The 21001-nt window shown below is 41.3% G+C and overlaps 1 long non-coding RNA gene across 1 annotated transcript; it reads right to left on the reverse strand.

Annotated features, from left to right (window-relative positions):
• Positions 1 to 1145: 1145 nt before the first annotated feature.
• Positions 1146 to 16964, reverse strand: LOC119088497. Its single transcript, XR_005092142.1, has 3 exons — positions 14842 to 16964; positions 12491 to 12565; positions 1146 to 2313 (listed from the first exon to the last, which is right to left on the reverse strand). It is a non-coding gene; the product is annotated as an uncharacterized LOC119088497 (long non-coding RNA).
• Between the last annotated feature and the right edge of the window lie 4037 nt (positions 16965 to 21001).

Raw genomic sequence — 21001 nt, forward strand, 5'->3', positions numbered from 1 at the left:
GTCTCACCCCAGCAAGTGGGTGTCTGTGCCTGTGGCAGGGTATTGGGAGATGCTCTGCACCAGGAAGAAGAGGCCCGGGATTAAGTGAGGAGCCCAGCAAGTTGTACAGGTCTTTGTCAAAGCCTTGGGAAGACTTTATTTTCCTTCAGGCTCCGGGCAGAGAGGCAAAACCAAGACAACAACCCTTCCAAACACTACAGAGTGAGGTCAAGCAGAACATTCCCTACACATTCACACCACTTACAAGAAGAAACAACAGCGTCACTTCGTTCCTGGGTTGACCATGACAATCTTTAGGACACATACACACCACCCTTGAAAAACTGAATGAAGTGAGGCTAAAAGAGGCCTGAGGGACGGCTACACCTTGACGACAGCCGTGACAGTGGAGAAGCATGTCCTTGGGGGATCCTGCAGCCTGGGAAGAACTGGGTGGGGATTACCAAATCTTCTCCACAGACTGTGGGACTTAATCCCCCTCTAAGCGCCCCAAAGCCCTGCAGTTTTAAAGGCAACTGTGCTCAATAAAACTATTGCAAAAGATCTTACTAGTCTACCTTTATTGTACAGAAATGAACACAATAATGCTTTTTATAGCAAAAGTAGTTAGCATTTGATAAACTTTATTATGTTCCTGGCGTCATGCTGAACATGCCACATAGACTATCTTCCTTAATATGAGTAGTCTACAGAGGGTGGATGTCAGCCCACTGTCCATTTCACAGTCTCTCTCTCCCCTGCCTCTTCTTTCTCTCTAATTTACCTAAGGTAGCATACACTTGAAACAAATTTAGATCTATCTATATTGTGGCAAAAGCAAGAGCTTATCTATTATGCTTTCTCAGCTGAGTCAGGAAAGATAGTTTTATTCTAATTACGTTTTATGTGTTAGCTAGAACATGTAATCTTAAGTACTTTAGCAAGCACGGGCTCCTTAGCTCCCATCCTGCCTCTTCCTCTTGATCGTGTTTTCTCCTCGCTTCAGTTTCTAATCTATTATGCTGTTTGCTTCTGTTTGATAGCCCTTTTTTAAAAGCCTTCAGGGAAAATATAAACAGATGAAATAAGCCATCTCTTTATGGTAGATAGATACACAGATAGCAAGAAATGCACACATACATATATATTACTTTAATGTCCAAAGATTTAACAAATTAAAAAAAAAAATTTACAGCCAAATGTAAATTTAGCTCTGAAGTAAAATGCCCTGAGTGCTTAGTAACATATCCCATGCTGCCATGCTGAACAAAGATGGGAAGTGGAGCATATAGCATACCTAAAATGGTATTACCTTTAGCATTTATTGCTACAGCAGAATTGATCCTGTCTGTTGCAATTCTGACAACATAAGATAGAGCAAATCTCCATGAAAACTCTTCTGTCAGCAGAAATGATTAAGACCTTTACCATACATCTTATTCATGAGCACCCCTGAAAGCAGAATGCCCACTCACGGTGATTAGTGAGTGGGTCAGCCTGAATCATCAGAAAGAATGCACCTGACTGAATCACCAGCTCCACTTCCTGCAGCACCTGGTTTTCCTTGGACCACTGCCATTCACAAACGTCCCCAGACAAAGCCTGCTCAGCTTATGAAATCTGATAAGGACACAGCAAGAGGTAGTGTGGTAGCGAGATTCACCAGAACACTGGTCCAAGAATCAGGAAATCCACTGCTATCTAAAACCAATACAAGTATATCCATAGTGTTTTATAGTATCATTTCCAGTCATTCAGACAAAGCCAGTGTATTAGGGTACTGGAAAGCAATACAGGAAACTGCTAATGTATGTCCAAATGAGTACAAGGGTTATTACATCTCAAAGCAATTGACGTAAAATGTGTCTGATAAATGTGGCTATTGAAATTGTGAGTCATCAATCCCACTACTGTTCTTCTATGAAAATTATCCTTGCTAGATGGCCTAAGGGCCACTAAGTCTCTTCTTCCTCCAAGGCTTGACCTACTATTCTAATTTCTGCTATCCAACTCAGTGAGAGAAATCTTGTCTGTGAGAGACTAGGGAAAAATAATCACTTGAGTAGTGTATTTAAAATCATGTTCCCAAACTCTCCATTCTTCATATGTAAATGCAGTCATATCCAGTTCGTAATGTCTAATTCTGACAGGAAGTACATTTGTTATCTTCTTTTGTCATTGTAACAAGACACCCAATGGAAGTGACTTCGGGGGGTTTATTGGGCTCACAGTATCTAGGGCACATCGCATCTTGATGGGGAAGGCTTGGTGTCTGTCCAGCTCCACCAGTGATGCTGGGTGCTTTCAGCGGCAGCTCCTTGCATCTTGAGAGATCTGGAAGCAGAGAGCTCAGTGAGGAATCAGAACAGACACAACCTCAAGGCCTGCCCCAGTGGCCTGCATCAACCACCTACTCACTATGCCCCAAACGTTCTATTATGTCTCAGAATGGTACTATTAGGTAGAAACCAAACTCATTAACCTGTGGGGGACACTTCAGACTCAAACAATAACGGATTGTTAATATTTACAAATGAAGACCGTGGGGGTGGGTGATGACTCCATGGTTCAGAGGACATACTGCACTTTCAGAGGACTTGAGTTTGATTCCCAGCACTCCTATCTGGTGGTTCACAACCACCCATAACTCCAGCTTTGGGGGAACCACCACTTCTGACAAACATCCCTGGCACGTAAACTCAAATACATAACTTTAAAATAATAAAATAAACCTTTTAAAAAGAGGATATTTGTTTGAAAATACTGAGAGACGCATTGTATCTTTCCCATGAAATTGTGCTACCTTTTTTATTTCAATTTCAGACATACCATAAGAAAACTACCCTCAATTCACTAGACTTTGTCCATGTCTGAAAAATTCATCTGGTGCATTTATTTATTATTCAATGAATTATGTTTAAAGTATACACATGTAACCAGAATAATCACACATCACCACAAACCTTTGCTGTTTGAACTGCCCTATCAGTAAAGTTTAATATGAGTGCTTGACCAGTCTTCCAAGGCATTCTCAAGACTGTAGCTACATATTGGAGCTCCACATTAAAGCAGATGTTTTTTTCTAAGAGCTTTGCTCATGACCAACAACTGCATTGCTCAGTGGACCATGCCTGATGGCGTCCGCTCCTTTTCCTGCTTTGTACACAAATTCTTATTTATGCAATCATGGACTCTAAGTACCAGAGAAGGCCCGGAGGAATCCCAGTTAAGCCATCTGCTTCAACCCAACACCACATCAGATTACCCATGGCTTATTTCTTCAGTTTTTATGGATTTCCCGGAGCAAAGACTCACAATTGGCAAATTCTCCAGTTTAATGAAGACATTGTCTCTGGTATGTAAGTATAAGATTTCTTATGAGAACTTCAGACCATTTCTATTTCTGATCTCTATGGAAACAAAGACCAACTACTTAGTGTTCAACAAATAGCATTCCATAGGATTGGAAAAACTGCAGTTATCTATAATTGTTTTATTCCCCCAATTAAGTTTCCCACAATCCTTTGACTCTTTATTTCCAGACATTTTTATTATCTTTGTTTCTCCCAAGTTGTTTGATATACTTTGTAAATGCCATGTAAAATATGAAAGATCAAATAATACTAATATAATTATTAGTCAATCAGATGTCAGAAGTTTTACCCCACCTCCTATGGCATGAAATTGAGACTACATCCTGCAGTATGTTCACAGTAGGAAGAAAATGAAGCAGGATGCTGTAGGTCCCCTTTATGGTTCTAGCTCTTGTTCAATTTCAGCTTGAAATTACTGCTGTTCAGAACTTGCTCTTCCTTACTTTCAGGCTGTTTAGTTTTCTCAGGAATAAATGATCAGTTAACCCAAGAAAAGGTGTTTCACCTTCAACCCAAATTCAAAAGTCTTCTAACACTCCTAGGTCACTGGCTCAGCAGTGTCAGCCAGCTGAACACCATGCTCAGCATCAGGCTGTCTTTCCGTAGTCTTTCTGGATGGGGACCACTCCCAGGAACATTCAAGTATGGATTATCACTGTCAAGCACACCTTTGTATCAGTTCAGCAAGTGATTTAGTAATCATGTTGAAACAGAACATTGAAATGAGAAATTTGCTTGGAAAGGACTCTTAAAAAAGCAAGAAAAATAAAAAAGAGAAATGTCTTAGGATAAACATAATCTATAGTCATTATCGCAATTTTTCATGAAAAGTCTTGTAGCAATAATTGGACGAACCTAAAGGATTAGAAAGGCAATGATTAAGAAAGCAAGATAAGAATTACCACAAGGAAAAGACTAAACTCGATTTTATTCGAATACCACATCATTATTCCTACAAATATGAGCTCACCCCATGTTCTCAGTACCTTTAAATCATGGGCACACATCATGATAGGTCACATGCTAAGGAGCTATGCCACACAGTGCCCAGGAGCACAGGCACTGATGTCTTCTGCAGTCAGCTGCTAACTTGGCTACTTGAAGAGTTCTGGGACAATTTTTTGTGACCCTCAGCTAGTGCATTTCTTCTGCATTTCTCCTTCATTATGAACATGCATTTTACATTTCCTTATTTCACACCAAGCTTTCTTTGTAAATTGTATACAAACATTGACTTAACAAATGCTCATAAGCACCCAATAAGGCAGAAGTTGTTAAAAAAAAAAAAAAAAAAAAAAAAAAAAAAAACCTTGGTCACACAAGGAAAATTGAAAACTCAGAATATTATCCAAATTTCCCACACAACTGAAAAATGAGATTAGGGCCCTCAACCTTATGGTTCAGATTTTGACTCTTTTAACCATCACTGATGGAGTTATAATTGAGACTATTAGATGCAAAAACATGTGCTCAGTAAGTTATAGGGTTTGTGGGTTGGCTTACACGTGTACTGATGGTAGTGGGGCAATGATAATATTTATTTGCCGAAGTGAACAGATTGGATGTGACCCACTGTGAATTAGGCTGGTCTCTAGGGGTATGGCTGGAAGTGGCATTGCAATCTTATAGGTGGAGCTCCTCCCTCTGATTGCATATTTACCACCCACCCCCCATCCTAGCTCCACCTCCTCCACCATTGTATTGGGAGATATTGGATAATACTGGTATTTCAGATATTGAAAAGAAACTCCACCAGGTCCTTCACAATATGTATGTGTGTGTATATACATAGATAGATAATAGGTAGATAGATAGATAAATAGATAGATAGATAGATAGATGATAGATTATATTTTATTATATGCATAATGTCCGTGATAATATTAAAGATTTTAGCAGTTAACTCAATAGTGTTTGCGCAGAATCTATAGAGACTGATATTGCTCATTTTGTACTCCTACTTAGTGGAGTAAAGCTAATGATAGGTGCTATATGAGGAATTGTTGAGAATAACTGATAAAATGTATTTTGCCATATATAAGAGTTATTAAAATATATAGTTTAAAAGTTACTGTACTTTATCCTTAATTCTTTTTCAAAATGTGGTCTCATATCACAATTTGAGTGAGATTTGTCTAGAATAATTTCACCCACTGAGCAGATTAGAAGAGTGAGGCCAGAGAGATCAAATGGAATTAATCACACAAGGCTACAGTTATTACTGGCATCTGGGACTTCGTGCTTCTCTAGTGCTGTTACCACAGTAGTGGCTGGTTGTCACTGATTCTCTGCTAGTGACTGCTGTTTCCTCCTTTTCTTCCTTCTTCTTCCTGATCTTTGCTGAGACTTCATGCAGCTCCATCAAGAGTCGGGGTGATACAGTGGTAACAGGGGGCTTGAATTCTGCCTCTGCCACTTACCAGCTCCTTGAGGTCAACAAATTACTGTGTCTTTGGTTTGTTTGTTGAAGACACTGAGTGGACTAAACAGCTCGACACAGGTAAAGCATCTAGAGCAATTTCTGGCCTTCAAATGGGATGGAAAAATTCTGAAGGAATTCTCTTTTCCATCCCCCCTTTCTTGGCCCTTTTAACCAAGGACACTCACAGAATCAGGATACCACTACAAAAGACGTATGTGTGAGGCCAAGGTCTGGCTAGGCTTACAGTTGCCAGTTATGCTACTAGAAACAAAAGGGAGCCAGGCATAGCCACCAAGGACCTCAAAGGAGAAGAGGAATGAGAGCGGCCAACAGAGCATCTATTGTCAACAGTGCCATTAATACTTGTGTCCCTCCACCCTGCGGGAGCAATCATTTACTCCCTTAGTTCAGCAAGTATGGATGGAGCTCAGACTCTATGCAGGGTTCACTGCTAACTACTGATGATATTAAAAATAAAAGTGAGTCAAAAATGGATTCCAACCTCCAACAACCACAGCCTAGCCTACAAACCCAGAAACAATACATAGATGATAGAAGCTGAGAACGTATAAGGAAAGAACTAAATTCTCTTCATAAAGCATTCATACCGTTAATAAAAGCATCACATTTACTAGACATAGAGCTGGTGGTGTGGCATGACCACATTTGAAGATGCTCTGTCTGTACCAAACACTATCTAGAAAGTGAAACTGGATGAGTGGAATGTGTTTATTTTTTTCTTTCTTTTCTTTGTACTGCTATTACAGTGAAATGTTTTACAGCTTTTTCATGGAATGCTCAAATAGCTCTTCTTCAAGCAAGGCACTCACTGAAAAGGAATATAATAGGGCAGACTAGAGATGCACATCTGATCCTTGTTTTTGCTAGTCCCTGAACAACTCATACAACTTCTTAGTGACTTCAGGTCTTTACTGAGTGGGAATCATGGGAATTATATTGATTATCGACTCAGTCTCAAGGATGATAAAGAATTACAATGAAGTAGTAAATAGGAATGTGTGGTGATATTGTGTTCCCCCATATAACACCCTAATAAACTTATCTGGGGTCGGAGAACAGAACAGCCACTAAATACAGAGGCCAGAAAATGGTGGCACACACGCCTTTAATTCTAGCATTCCAGAGGTAGAGATCTGCCTGGATCTCTGTGAGTTCAAGGCCATACTGGAAACAGCCAGATGTGGTAACAAGAACCTTTAATCCCAGGAAGAAATGGCAGAAAGCAGAAAGGTATATAAGGTGTGAAAACCAGGAACTAGCTTGGTTAAGTTTTTTGGCTTTTGAGCAGCAGTTCAGCTGAAACCCATTTGGATGAGGACTCAGAAGCTTCCAGTCTGAGGAAACAGGATCAGCTGAGGCATTGACGAGATGAAGTGGCTGTGGCTTGTTCTGCTTCTCTGATCTTCCAGCGTTGACCCCAGTACCTGGCTCCAGGTTTGTTTTTATTAATAAGATTCTTTAAGATTCCTGCTACAGGAATGTTCTACAACATTATTTCTACAGAAACTGGGGGCTATATAAATGAAAACAATTGAGAATAAAGCACAGAGAGGTGGCTTTTAGTTGCTAGTATTCCCTGAGAGAGAAAATGTAAGAGTGCAAAATGTAACATTCACTGACTAAAGAATTGCATCTGGATTTACCTGTCAATCAGCTGAAGGAAAGGACAGAATGAAATTTCACAAGGAGAACCTGCTCACCTCAGCTTTCTCTTTTTAAGTGTCATTTACATCCCAACCTGGGACACTTACCCATGGACCTTTTGCCTGGTTTGCACAGAAGCTAAGAGCCTGGACAAGGAGAGGAAGGCAAGAGACTCTTGGAAGAAAATTCTATAGAAATACACATTTGTACATAGAATATTCAAGATAAAAACAGCATTTGGAGGCCATCATCCTGTGTGAGTACACTTTCCACATTAGCTCCTAGCATTTCCTACTGTTGCTAGGATTCTAATTTGATTCCTATTAGGACCAGAGACCGTGCTTTACACATGGCAGAGATTCGGTGAACAGCACCACAAAATGGCTCTTAGAAACCGAAGTAATTTCAGGAGCTTTGGCAAATAAACTTTACACTTTACTTATTTATTAGTAGAAATAAGAATTTAATCCCAATTCACTTATAATGCTTACTGGTTATTGACTCCATCCCCATATCTGAACATTTATTGTAATAACACTGCCATTTGTACATTTTTTTTTTAGCTATACAATATGTGGAAAAGTATATAACTCTTTGGAAATGGGGGCTTTTATGTGAGTTTATATGAATATGCAGGCGGAAATGCACACATGTGTGAAGGCCAGGGGACACTCTGGGTATCAGGTATCATCCTTCCATTGGCGTTGCCTATCTTGCTTTTTGTGATGGATCTTTCATTGACCCAGGGCTTGCAAATTAGGTGAGACATTCTGGGATTATAAATACACACCCCCCCCCATGCCTAGCCCTTTAACTCAGGTCTTCACGCTTTCAGAACAGGCACTTTATTGGCTTAGCTCTCTTTCTCCAGCTCCCGTCTTGGTCTCTCAGAGATATGATCTTACAACATAGTCCTGTTTGTCCAAGAACTTGATATGTAGACTATGCTGATCTCGAACTTGCAATGATCTACCTGCCTTTGTCTTCCAAGTGCTGGGTTTTCAGAAGTGCAATATCACAACTAGCAAAACAAAAAACAAAAAAACAAAAACAACAACAACATAATGCTGAATAGTCATGAATTAAAAAGAAGACATGGGTAGCTGGGAAACTAACTCAATTTCACCATTGTCCTCTTTTCTCACATATATTAGGACTTTTAGGCAGCCTCCCATGTGGCACACAGTAGAAGCTCCTTCCTGTGTATTGAACCACCTGAACTCAAGTTGCGAAGGCTAGAACTTAAGCCCAGACCTTCAGTTACTAGGTAGACTCCCGACATTTATGGATTCATGGAGTTCATCTTGACATCTCTACTTCTCTAACAAAGGACACTGATGACTCAAGTCATCCGTTTCACTGGAAAAGATGTTAGGAATTATTGTACTGCTGTCGGACACTTTGGTATTCCCTGGGAGAGAAAATGTAAGAGTGCAAAATGCAACATTCACCAACCAAGGAATTGCATCTGGATTTACCTGTCAATCAGCTGAAGGAAAGAACAGAATGGAGTTTCACAGTGCGAACCTGCTCACCTCAGCTTTCTCTTTTTAAGTGTCGTTTATATCTCAACCTGGGCCACGTACCTATGGGCCCTCCGCCTGGTTTGCACAGAAGCTAAGAGTCTGGACAAGGAGAGGAAGGCAAGAGACTCTCGGAAGAAAAGTCCATAGAAATACACATTTGTACATAGAATATTCAGGAGTTTTTTTTTGTTTGTTTGGTTGGTTTTTTGGGGTTTTTTTTATTTGTTTGTTTGTTTTTGAGACAGGGTTTCTCTGTGTAGCTTTGCGCCTTTCCTGGAACTCACTTGGTAGGCCAGGCTGGCCTCGAACACACAGAGATCCGCCTGGCTCTGCCTCCTGAGTGCTGGGATTAAAGACGTGCGCCACCACCGCCCGGCTTCAGAAATTTTTGAAAAAGCATATTAAGTATCTCTTTAAGGAACATAAAATGCTTTAACTATTTTCTTGTGCTAAATGCCATTCCTAAGCCTAACCTTCACTTCAAAGAGAAGGCATAAAGAAGACTAAAATTTAGTAGTTGTAGCAAAGCAAAACATACAACTCAGGTCCAAGACTGAGTTGTTGCACACTTTACTGAAGTCCAGACGGTCCTAAACGAATCTCTCAGTTACGGTGAGTACTAACAGCCGGGACACTGAGGCCTGCACACATGAGCTGACTTTGTTGCTTGTGCTGCCAGGCTGAGGCTTTAGAAAAGAGAAACTCATTTCTTCTTATCTTATTAATATTCAACTCACAGTACAAATTCCACAGTACAACCTTCCAAGACCGCAGCACGCACACAGATAAACAAGGCAAGGCGGAGCTGTACAGTTAATTTCCTTGACAAATAGTGGCAAGAAAGCATTAGCATACTGGAGCTCAGCTGAGCAAGGTTGGGAGATGTAAAGCCAGATGTTACAGATGTTAGCAATGGGAGGTAAGTCTAGAGGTGCTTTCTGAGTTGGAGCCCAGCGCAGTCTGATCACATCTACTCTACCTTCAACATCGAGGGCCTCCCAGGAGTGTTGGACAGCTTGTCAACTAAAAGACAGGGAAAGTCTTTGGCCAGCCCCCTGCCCGCCCCTGGCTCGACTCCAGCCCTTTCCTCCACCATTTCTGTCATAGGAAAACACAGCTTCCGGCGACACCCAAAGAACTGTCATGTGAGTTACCAGTTGTCATTAAACACCCGACACTTGGAAGGTATCGTACAACAAGATTTATTTAATAAAAATAGTTTCATTTTGCAACTTTTAAAGTAGGCCAGGTGATCCAAAGTGCATATTATTGTGCTAACTTCCAAAGGAAGGAAGGATATGTAAAATACAGGAACAGCTATCTTGAATGGATTCAAGCATTCTTCCCTCTAGTTGGGTAGCCAGAGAATGAGTTGACACACTCAAAAATACATAAACATTCCTAAGGTCTAGGTTATCCGTGACGGTTTAAAAAAAAATCAGTGTGCCGCTGTCATTAATTATTTTTGTTTAGTGAGGATCACCATACATTATCTATGGCCTTCCATGTTCTCCCGCCCTCTTTCCCTCCCTCACTCTTTCCCTTTCTCCCAACCTTCCTATTGTTCTTTGTTTCTTTCTTTTGATTGGGGGTGGCAGTTTTGTTTGAGACAAGATCTCACTCTACCAATTCTTCCCCAACTCTTGACTTGAGTAATCCTCCTGCCTTAGTCTCCTGAATGTCTAGGACTATCAGAATATGCCACTATAAGCAGCTGACAATTTTAATCATAAACAAAATGCACACTCCTGAAACTCTGATGAGGATAGTTTGAGCTCTGAACATCAGTCAGCACTTTGGATTCTTGCAGTTCCTAGTGGTCTTTATAAGTTATCACCCATTGTCAGATTTCCAGGTCCAGAACATGTCAAAAAAACAAGCAGAATTTTAGTTATTCTTTACCTATTCCCTGGAGTTTTTGTTGTGATTTATTTTGTTTTAAATTGTCTTTAATAAAAGCATACTTCTGAAAAGTCAGTATAAAACTGTATTGATGGTTTTGGTTGCTGGGATCCTAGTTAACAAATTAACATTTCAGATCTGTGGAAGGAAGGGGAAATTGAGTCTGGGTTTCCGTGGTTCTATGGCTGGTCACTAACCATAGAGCCTCAAGTGATTCCCATAAGCTCCCTGAGTATCAGATTCCTCTGAAATTAAAGCACAGCAGAACAATAGTCAACTCCTCACAATTCCCACATCTTATGATTTCATAATACTTAGGATGCAGAAAGGCACACACTGTGAATGTAGTTCTTTGGGAAAATGGGTTGATGAGGGCCAGGAGCCTGGATTTTAGTTATTGATGCCACTAACCAACTGAAGGACTAAGCCAAGTTAAACCCTTTCTGCATCAAAAAGGAGGGCAGAGAAATTAAATTAAGGTTTTAAAAGCTGAGTGATTTCATGAAAGTTATTTATTAACCTTCCTCAATCCCAATTTTCTCATCTAAATTATGAAAACGCTTGACTAGATAGTCTCTGTACTCATCTCTAAGTTCCATTGCTTTGGTGTCAGATGGTAAAACGGTTTGGGGATCACTTCTTGACCTTTTGGCAAAGATCAAGTGAAAAAAAAATGTGTGGAGGACCAATGAGATGGTTTCGTGAGTTCAGGCACTTTTGCCTGTCGATGCAAGCCTGATGACCTGAGATCAGTCTTTGGAACCAACATGCTGTGGTTTACATAGGAAATGGCCTCGGTAATTTTATGTTTCAACACTTGGTCCCCAGCTGGTGCTGCTATTTGAGGAGGGTATGGAAACTTTAGAAGGTCTAGCTCTGTTAGAGGAAGTCACTGGGAGTGGGTTTGGAGAGTTTATGGCTTCACTCTACTTCCTGTGGGTGGATAAAAATGTGATCATCCAGCTTCCAGTTCCTGTCACAATGCATCTTCTAACAATCATCATGCCTTCCCAAACATAATGAACTCCATTCCTCTGAACCTGTAAGCCAAAATAAATCTTTTTCTTCCTTAAATTGCTTTTGGTCATAGGTTTTTATCACATCAACACAAAAGTAATTCATGTGCCATGTAAAGGTGGAAGGAGAGAACTAAAATTAGGAAGTTGTTCCTGGACCACCATAGATGCTCCTCACAGACACCATATAACACACATGGGTGGGCGGGGAGATAACACTAGTAGTAGTAGAGAAGGAGGAGGAAGAGAAAGAGAAGGAGAAGAAGGTGTTTGGCCATTTCTATTTTCAGAATTTGCCATATAACTATGAAGGTCCAGGACCCATTTTCTATACTAGTCATTGTAAAAGCTGACTAATTATCAGCAGATAATTTTTGATTTATTAACATGTGGATTTTCAAATAATGTTGTCCAGAAACTGGCAGGAAAAGCGAAGCTCACCAGTGAGACACTTCACCCAGGTACCCTTCAGTAAGTGTTCGTGGGTTCTCACTACACTCTTAGTGATGACTAAATCTTTGACCAAAGCATATTCCACTTTAAAAAAGAGAACACTTGCCTGCTTTGTGCTTCTTTGCCTATAAAAGTGTGACCATAGATACTTACCTCCATTATGGAAGGGCTTTGAAGATTTATGACATTTGCAAGGTGCACTGAGGTCCTAGATGGAAGGTGCTCCATCTGTTGCAGAGTGTAATTAACATTATGAGTTTACCAAAGAAACATAGGAGTCATTGTTAAAGAGCATGATGGAGACTGTCTCAGCCTTTAGTCATGAGACACCTCTTATACAGAGGAAGGTAATAATTTATAGGCACTTCTAAAAGTAACTTGGATATGAAAAGAGTTACTTGTTTTTAAACTCAGCCAAGTCTTTTCATTACTTAGAAGAGCAGCCTTCATAATGTATTCAACGTGCTCTCTTTTCCTTAACTAAGAAGAAAAACAAAAAACAAAAACAAGTATCATAACTCTAAAGGAAGTGGTGGAATTCATGACATTCAGAAAAAGTTATATTCACACAAATTAGGCAAACTGTATTTTAGGAAACTGTCATGTCTGGAAGTTTCTGTTCCTTTGGTCGAGGGGGAAGAGAAGCTCCCTCTACCATCCTCTTCGTGTTCTTTGGTTCTACAACACACTGTGGCAATGTCAGGGCGAAGGGAGACCCACTGCAGGGACCTAAGTCTGACTGTGTGACGAATCCCAACACCTCTCCAGGTCGTCTAGAGCAAGTGGTTCCAGGGAGGGAGGTGTGAGGCCACTCCATACTGATGCAAGGCCTTTCCAGCCTGAGTCATCTCAACCGCAGTTTACTTAGGTCGTAAAAGCCAGTATCAATGACAAAACAGAAATTGTGTTGAAACTTTGATTACCAGAGTCTCAAACCTGAAAAGCTTGTACTGACTGCCTCTGTTTGGAAAGAGACACCTTCAAGGTCTTTCTTTCTCTAGATAGGACTGTCTTTGGAACTTGAGGAGTAACATTGCAGAGTCACTCAGATGTGACCACCCCATGAAAAATGAAGAAACTTCCTAAATGTAACTGACAGCATACCCTTCCTTTTATACCCAGGGATAACTTCCTTTTATATGCAGAAACAAGTCTTGGTTACCCACTATCCTACACTTCTTCCTGGACCTCAGGCATGCCTGCTCCATACCCCAGCTCTTGACAGTGATTTCAAGAGTAAGTCCTATCCATGCTGCTCTATACAGCTCTACCCTTGCTGTTTTTCTTGTGGTTCTGGCCATGATACCACTGATATACCCATTTTTCATTAATAAAACTGAGTGTTGTTTAACGTAACCCCACCCTCAAAAGAGACCTATTAGAAAAGTTTACAAAGTGTCTCTTTATCTGATTTAGTCCTCATGCCCAATCAAAACCATTTCATTTCCCTGTTCTCATTGTATAAAGGGGGAAAACAGTGGGTCAGAGTGAAGAACTGAGCTACCTGAGCTCACATAGTAAGTGAGGGAACATAGCCATCACAGCACCATTAACGAATCATGATGTCACACTGTTCCCACTAGGCCCCTCCCACCTTTAAAGAGCTTGTTCTAGATTGTTGTACAGTGATCTCCCACCAATGGCCCATAGACCGTTGGTGCGATCTCCATTGAGTTCAGTCATCCTTCATTAACTCCTTTTGTTCTTATACTCATTCACTCCCTCATTCATTCACTCACTTAACAACACAGTCAACAGGTACGTGTGGAACTTAATAGCATAAACCAGATTTCTGGCAAGGCTCTGAGATGATGTAAATAATAAAAGAGATGTGGTCCCTGGTCTCATGAGATCTACAGTTTAGCCAGAAAAAACAATGAATACCAATCACACAAACGACTGTCTAAATCAAACCTTCCTAAATATCACAAAGGAAAGCATAAATGTTTGAGGAAGTATAAAATAGAATGAAATCAATCACCTGGTGATGCCACAATTGGGCGTGGCCAACAGAGTTTCTTATGTTTGTTTGTTTGTTTGTTTGTTTGTTTGTTTGTTTGTTTCATTGGGTCCACCTTCTCCTGAGCAAGTTGAAACCTGCCAATTTTATATGTCACCTTCTGAGGACAAGGCTCCCTATGTCTTTGAAAGATGCAATTAGCTAATCTAGGAAATTCACTGCTGTGCCGATATGCTGGAGGCAAAGCTCCTGACCATACCTTTGGAAGACCCTCTTCTCATGTCAGAGGAGACAGCAAGCCTGGCAGCATCTGCAGACCTTTGTCTCTGGCTGGGGGAATGTGAGGCCCCTTAGGGTAGGAAAACCTATGGACCAGTGTTTCATTCCTCAGTCAGCTGCCTCCTCTATCTTTATTGAGGTCATTCCTCACCATGATCTCTGTCTATGTTACCAACACAAAGATGTAAACTTATTGGTACATTCCAGATCTCCCCACTAGCCCATAACTAGAAGAAAGTCCCTGAGGAAAATCACAGTGACTCACCTTAGTGGTGGTGACCTGAGGCCACCTTTTGTAAGAACTTCATGGAAGATCTTCATAGTTATCTCTTGGCTTTGGGCCACCTAATGAGATAGTCTTTATTGGAGTCATAAAAGACAGATGTAACCAGAACGATATTGATCAGCCAACAAGCAAGAGGCTCCCAGGCACAAGTGGGAGGTAGCAGCAATTGAATTCTAGTGTCCCTCTTTGAGAGTCTCCATAATGACACCCATTTCACAGGTGTTACCTGTGAGGCTACCCATTAGTCTGTATTGTGACATTTCTGTAGTCACAACAATATCCTTGCTTCCTAATCAAGACTTATGTATCCTTTTAACCATCTGTCTAAAACATATAACTCACATGAACTGAAAAGTCAGCCAGTACAAGTACATTCACTGACTGGAATAGCTGGATACAGATATCCTCAAATAAAATGCCCGGACTTATCTTTCTGTTTTCCTGGGCCTTGTTTGTCTTATGACTAACATGAAGGACACGTTGGCCTATGTGATTTTTTTTTTCAGTTCCTATAATATGTTACTATAAATGGTTTATAAAGGTTTAATCAATGATTATGACTCCCAGTGACGTGTTTCTCCCTCCAACACCTCCCAAGGCAAGCTAGGTAGCAGAGTATTTTATCAGCCTCCTTCCTTCCCCAACTCTCCATCCCTTCCTGTACATTCTTGGTCACTGCGCTATTTTCGCTTCTATCCTTCCTTCACATTAAAACTTTCCTGCATTCCACCTCTTCTAGTGCAAGTTATTTAAATGTGTTCCATGTATAATTGTGTGTGTGTGTGTGTGTGTGTGTGTGTGTGTGTGTGCATGTTCTGTTAGTTTGACTGGGAAAAAGTTCTGATCTACCTCTTTTGCCAGGTTTTTATATTTTCTTTTATTCAGAAATAATTTAATCGTACACAAATAAAACAGAATAAGGCCACAGGCATTCATTTACTCAGAGCTCAAACTCACCATGTGCTAACATCTTTCCATTTTCCATAAATCTCTTTTAACGAGGCCTATCACAGGCCCAATTGAGTACCCGGCCTTTATCCTGTCTTCTTCCCTAGGGGGGGAAGAATGTTCTTCCAGTCACGATTTTAGAGGGATTTTTTTGTTTGTTTGTTCATTTTTTAAAGATTATATCTATTTGTCTTTAATGGCGGGGTGTGTGCATGTGAGTGCAGAGCTGAAGGATGCCAGAGGCACCTGATTCCTTGGAAATGGAGTAAGAGATGGCTGTGGCCCAGCGGACACAGGTGCTGGAAACTGAACTCTGATCCTTGCTGGAGCAGCACTCACTCATAGTACTTAGCCCGCTCTTATTTCACTTCTAGCTCATATGTATTTACTCCGAAATGTAAATTAGCATTTGACTGCATCGGATGCTGTGTGTATTATTTTATCTATTTTTCTATTCGACGCTCTAGTTTCTGGCACCAACTCTGTAGAGAACACGTAGAACCAGTTAGTTCATTTATGCTCTTATTGCCATTATGTGAGCAGGCCATAATTTACTGACTCACTCAGGATTAGACAAACTGGAGTAGACAAACATACATTTATGCATTTCCAATTGTATACTTTTACAAACAGCACTCCCAAGAAATATCCTCAAACACTTCCTGCAGATGAGCATTTCCCTCAAGGGTGGCTGCCAATGCATACACTGGGTCCCGGATGACTAAACAACATTAAGGGAAATTTAAGAATTCATATACAGAATATGTAAGAAACTCCTAAACATAGAAGAGAGAAGCAGATGATCCAATAAATTTGATGAAGGTTTTAGAGATTTATCTTTAGAATAAAGATAAATGTCAAATAGCTGTTGAATATTAAAAATTTGCTCTACCCACTAGTCATCTAAAGAAACTGAAATGAAAAAAGAGAGAGAGAGAAAGGGAAAGTGGACTGTTATCTCAAACATATCAAAGTGGCTAAAATGAAGACGCCTGAAAAAGAATGCTAGGGCACGGGTTTGGGAACTTTCCATGGGAGGGTGACAAAGTGGCCTTCTCTCCCTGGTCCTTGGTTATTCATGCATAAAATAAAGGTGATCTATAAGAATCCTTCAAGGTCCAACATTTCTGAAATCTCTTTCTATGTGACTAAATATGATGTTACAAGGACACATGTGGAGATACAGGAAGAAGGACAGATTATCTATCTCATTCATTAGGTCAGGTTCTGCCTGGGATCGACAGAACCTCTTCAGGTGTACATTTGTGGGTATCTTTCTCCTAAAATGTTTATGTATGATGAAGTAATTATCAAGTCGCTGTCCTCAAAGAATTTATGGGAGAATGAAAATAGAAACTCCTCAAGAGATAACCATATCTGCAGAAATAAATGTTGTGATATGGAATAGTAAGGGGGTGTTGGGAGGCCTTATCCCTAGACTGGTAGCTCACAGACTTCTTGCAGGTGGAGAGGCACCTGCCAGGTTTAAGAACAAGCAATCATAACCAGACGAAAGCAGCAGCAGAATGAAGCAGACCCTGAAGTAAAAGAGAGTTTGGAAGACTTCAAAGACAGTAGCTGAAAGACACAGAGGGTCGAGGTAAAGAATCCAGGAACATACAGGCTTTGTAAGCAATACTCAAGAGTTTAGATTCTATCCTAAGCCCAAGGGGGTAGCCATGGGTAGCTTGAAGGAGAATGCACAGTTGAATCATAGCTCAGAAATTTCACTCTTGAAGACGGAGGACAAGACAGTAAGCAGGAGATGGAGCTGAGTTGTGTGCCTGGTATCCAAGCAGGTCTGACAGATTTTGGAAGTGGCGGGGGGGGGGGGGGGCACAACACTCTCCATGGCCAGCTTTGACTAGATGTTTGAGGAAGAGGAGGCCTCGGGAGAGCTTTTAGGTGTATAGCTTAAACAATGTGGTAAAGAGATGCTATTCACACAGCGGGTCACAGGTTACAGAGCAGAGAGAGGTGTGAATCTTATGAGCCTGTTGTGCAGCTGGTGTGTGGGGTATCTGAGAGATAGAGAGTGCAGATGAAGTAGGATAAAGGATGCTAAAACTCAGAGCAGTATTGCCTCCAGATTTCGAATTGAGCATCACCACCATAAAACAGGGAGTTGAAACTGCACTAGTAAACAAGCTTATCTAGCAGAACATCTAGAGTGAGACTTAAGGGCAAAGGAAAGTGAGAAGTTATCTGAGCTGTAGAAGAAAACAACAGAGTACAGTCCGATACACACGCGTGCGCGCACACACACACACGCCCGCACGCACACAAAAAGGGGGACTACATGTAAGAATATATGGTATCAACAATCCTACATGAATTTCCTGCCCCTTAATATGGTTGCCTGTCTTTCTTAAAGTTTGATCTTAATGCTGGTGGCTTTTCAGGGAAGTCTTGTGATGTCTTACGGAATTAGCCTCTCCTGGTGTTGGATGAATGTATGGTTGTACTTGGGCACTGTGGTGGTCTCTGGAGAACCTACCCATAATTTTGGCAGTCTCTTAGAAGCATCTGTCAAGTAGGCAGGTCACTTCTGGGTTCACCGTGCTTGTTTCTCACATCTGCTCTGTCTTAATGCAGGGGACAGCAGGCACCAACCGGCTTGCTGGGTAGGACCAAGCAAGAGCGTGATGATGCCTTCTGAGAGGGAGGAAAGCTCCCTTCTTAACACCTTTGGAAGCTTCCAACATATAGACTGCAATGGGGCGCTTAGGAATTTAGGCAAACGTAAGGTTATCCCTCCAATTTTAGAAGAAAATAAAAAACAGTAGAGCCATTAGAATCTGTGCTGAGATCTGGCACAATATGTATCATGTGCTATTGCCTTGGATGGTGTACTCTTCCAGTGACCATGTGTGCACTGTCAGCCCTGAATGTTCCCCCAAAAAGAGGGGGCCTGATATTACCTGCTTCTACCTCCTCCCCGACACTCAGGTATCCTCCAAGTGGTACCATTTATACTCTGAGGTTTTAATCATCGACTTACTAACCAAACCTGCATGTCACTGTTCAATTAAAAATAAGTATAAAGACAGAGCAAAACCTCTGGGGTTTGTGTGTTACCTTCCTAGCCCGGATTGCACAAATTACAGAGCGGGTGACTGCAGACATTCTCTAGGAAGTGTGCCTTGGGGAGATCAACAGAGAGAGGACAGCATAAAGCAAGGGACTATGGGGGGGAGTGAAAATGAGGTCTCGGGGACACGGAATCCAGTGCCCTGTCTCCTGCAGATATTTCAGAGAGAGGAAGAGGAAAAGGGAGAGAGAGAAGACAGCAGTGTGTGTCAAAACACTGTCACTTGAAGGCTTGGCTTTAAAAGATTAAGAGAAGGAAACTTGCAAGCGCTGTGTGCAGAAATTTGCAGTCATGTTTTCAAATCACTCCTGAGATGAGGTGCTGAAAGGCCCATAGACCAGGGATTTGTGCATAATCGGATCATTCAAAAACATACAAATGGCTGCCAGAGCAAAGTACAATGTTCACTTTTGAAATCACAAAAAAAGCTTTGTTTTCAGTAGGGCTGAATTGACTAAAGCTTAGTTTCAGTGAAGCATGTTTTTGCTTTGGGTGTCATTATTTAGTTTGGCATCTACCGCCCAGGGAACCTTTTTCTTACTTCAACTGTTGTTTTTCTTGTGCTGCTACAACTGTGAAAGTCGAAGCAGGATCCTGATGCTGCATACTTGAAGGAGGACCGGCCCCCTGTTTACCTTTGATTCTGATAAAGCCCGTGAGGGAGCAAGGGGTCTCCATTGCTTGCCAGGACTTGAAAAGCTGATAGTTGTAGGCCATGTCTCTTCAGCAATCTGGAAAATCAAGTTTAGCTGGTTTGATCAAAGACCTGGGGAGTCAGTTGAGAGCCCTTGCATGCAATAACTATAGATACTGTATACATCGGCCAGCCAAAGGCCAAAAAGCTAATAGCTCTGGGAGAGATAAAGGATTATGTATGTTGTGCTTTCAAATGCCAAAGGATAAAATTCGCCATTTTAATATGACGGCTAAGTTCTGTATGATTAGACGTTCAGACAAACAAAATACTCTAGATCTTAGAGACTTAAATCATTACAATTACATATTTTTAAAAAGATCTGTTTCTGTCTGTCTGCTGCCTGGAATCCAGTGAGGGGCAGGGAATAAAATCCACACTTCTATTGACGTTCGTCCAGAGAAAAGAGAATAGTTTCAGGTAGTTGTGGAGTGAGATTGCCTCATATTTTTGGCGTCCTTTTTCATCCAAAACTTCTTGCTACAACACCTGTACAGACAAGATGATTTTGATTGAGATTGATGCGGTAGGGGCTGGCACACATTCTTTCTCGGACGTCCTCCTTTTGGGCAAGTCAGTCATGCAAGAGAAACTGCACTTTTCTGCCAAGACTTGATTCCCTAGCTCAGAAAACTGTATGTTTCAACACGAGGAATTAGAAAAACTAAAGCTGAAAAGGATTGGCCTGGTCATTTGTATCTGATCTTATGAAATAACCATCTAACTGGGTCTCACGGGCTTATTTCAAGTCCTGTGATTTTATTTTTTATTTATCTTATTCAAAAGGTAGGATCTTGGGGCAGGGCAGATGACTCAGTTGGCAACCTGCTTGCTATGCAAGTATAAGGAGCTGAGTTCAAATCCTTAGCACCCAGGTCAAAGTTAGGCACGGCAGTACCTGTACTTCCAGGTAGGGAGGCAGAGAAAGGAGGAGGCTGGAGCTCAGCAGCCTGCAATCTAGCCAAACTGATGAGTCCAGGTTCAGAGAGAGACCCTGTCCCAGAATAAGGTAGAACAATAGAGGAGGACACGTGATGATGACCTCTGGCTTTCACACACATACACATGTACTTGCCCACACACTGTCCGTATATATCCATGCATACGAGAGAGAGAGAGAGAGAGAGAGAGAGAGAGAGAGAGAGAGACAGAGAGACAGAGAGACAGAGAGACAGAGAGAGAGAGAGAGAGAAGAGCAGTGACCTGGCATTATACTAAATTGCAGGTACACTTGTGACACGCAAATGAATCTGCCTACAAGTCACAAGTCACCAGATGCTATATGTGGTGCACAATAATGGGCAATGCCTTATTTGACTTTTGTACCAATTAAAAACTACATCGGCCGGTGGTGGCACATGCGTTTAATCCCAGCACTCGGGAGGCAGAGGCAGGCAGATCTCTGT

This window comes from Peromyscus leucopus, chromosome 9 (genome assembly GCF_004664715.2).
Source record: "Peromyscus leucopus breed LL Stock chromosome 9, UCI_PerLeu_2.1, whole genome shotgun sequence".
Classification (NCBI taxonomy): Eukaryota; Metazoa; Chordata; class Mammalia; order Rodentia; family Cricetidae; genus Peromyscus; species Peromyscus leucopus.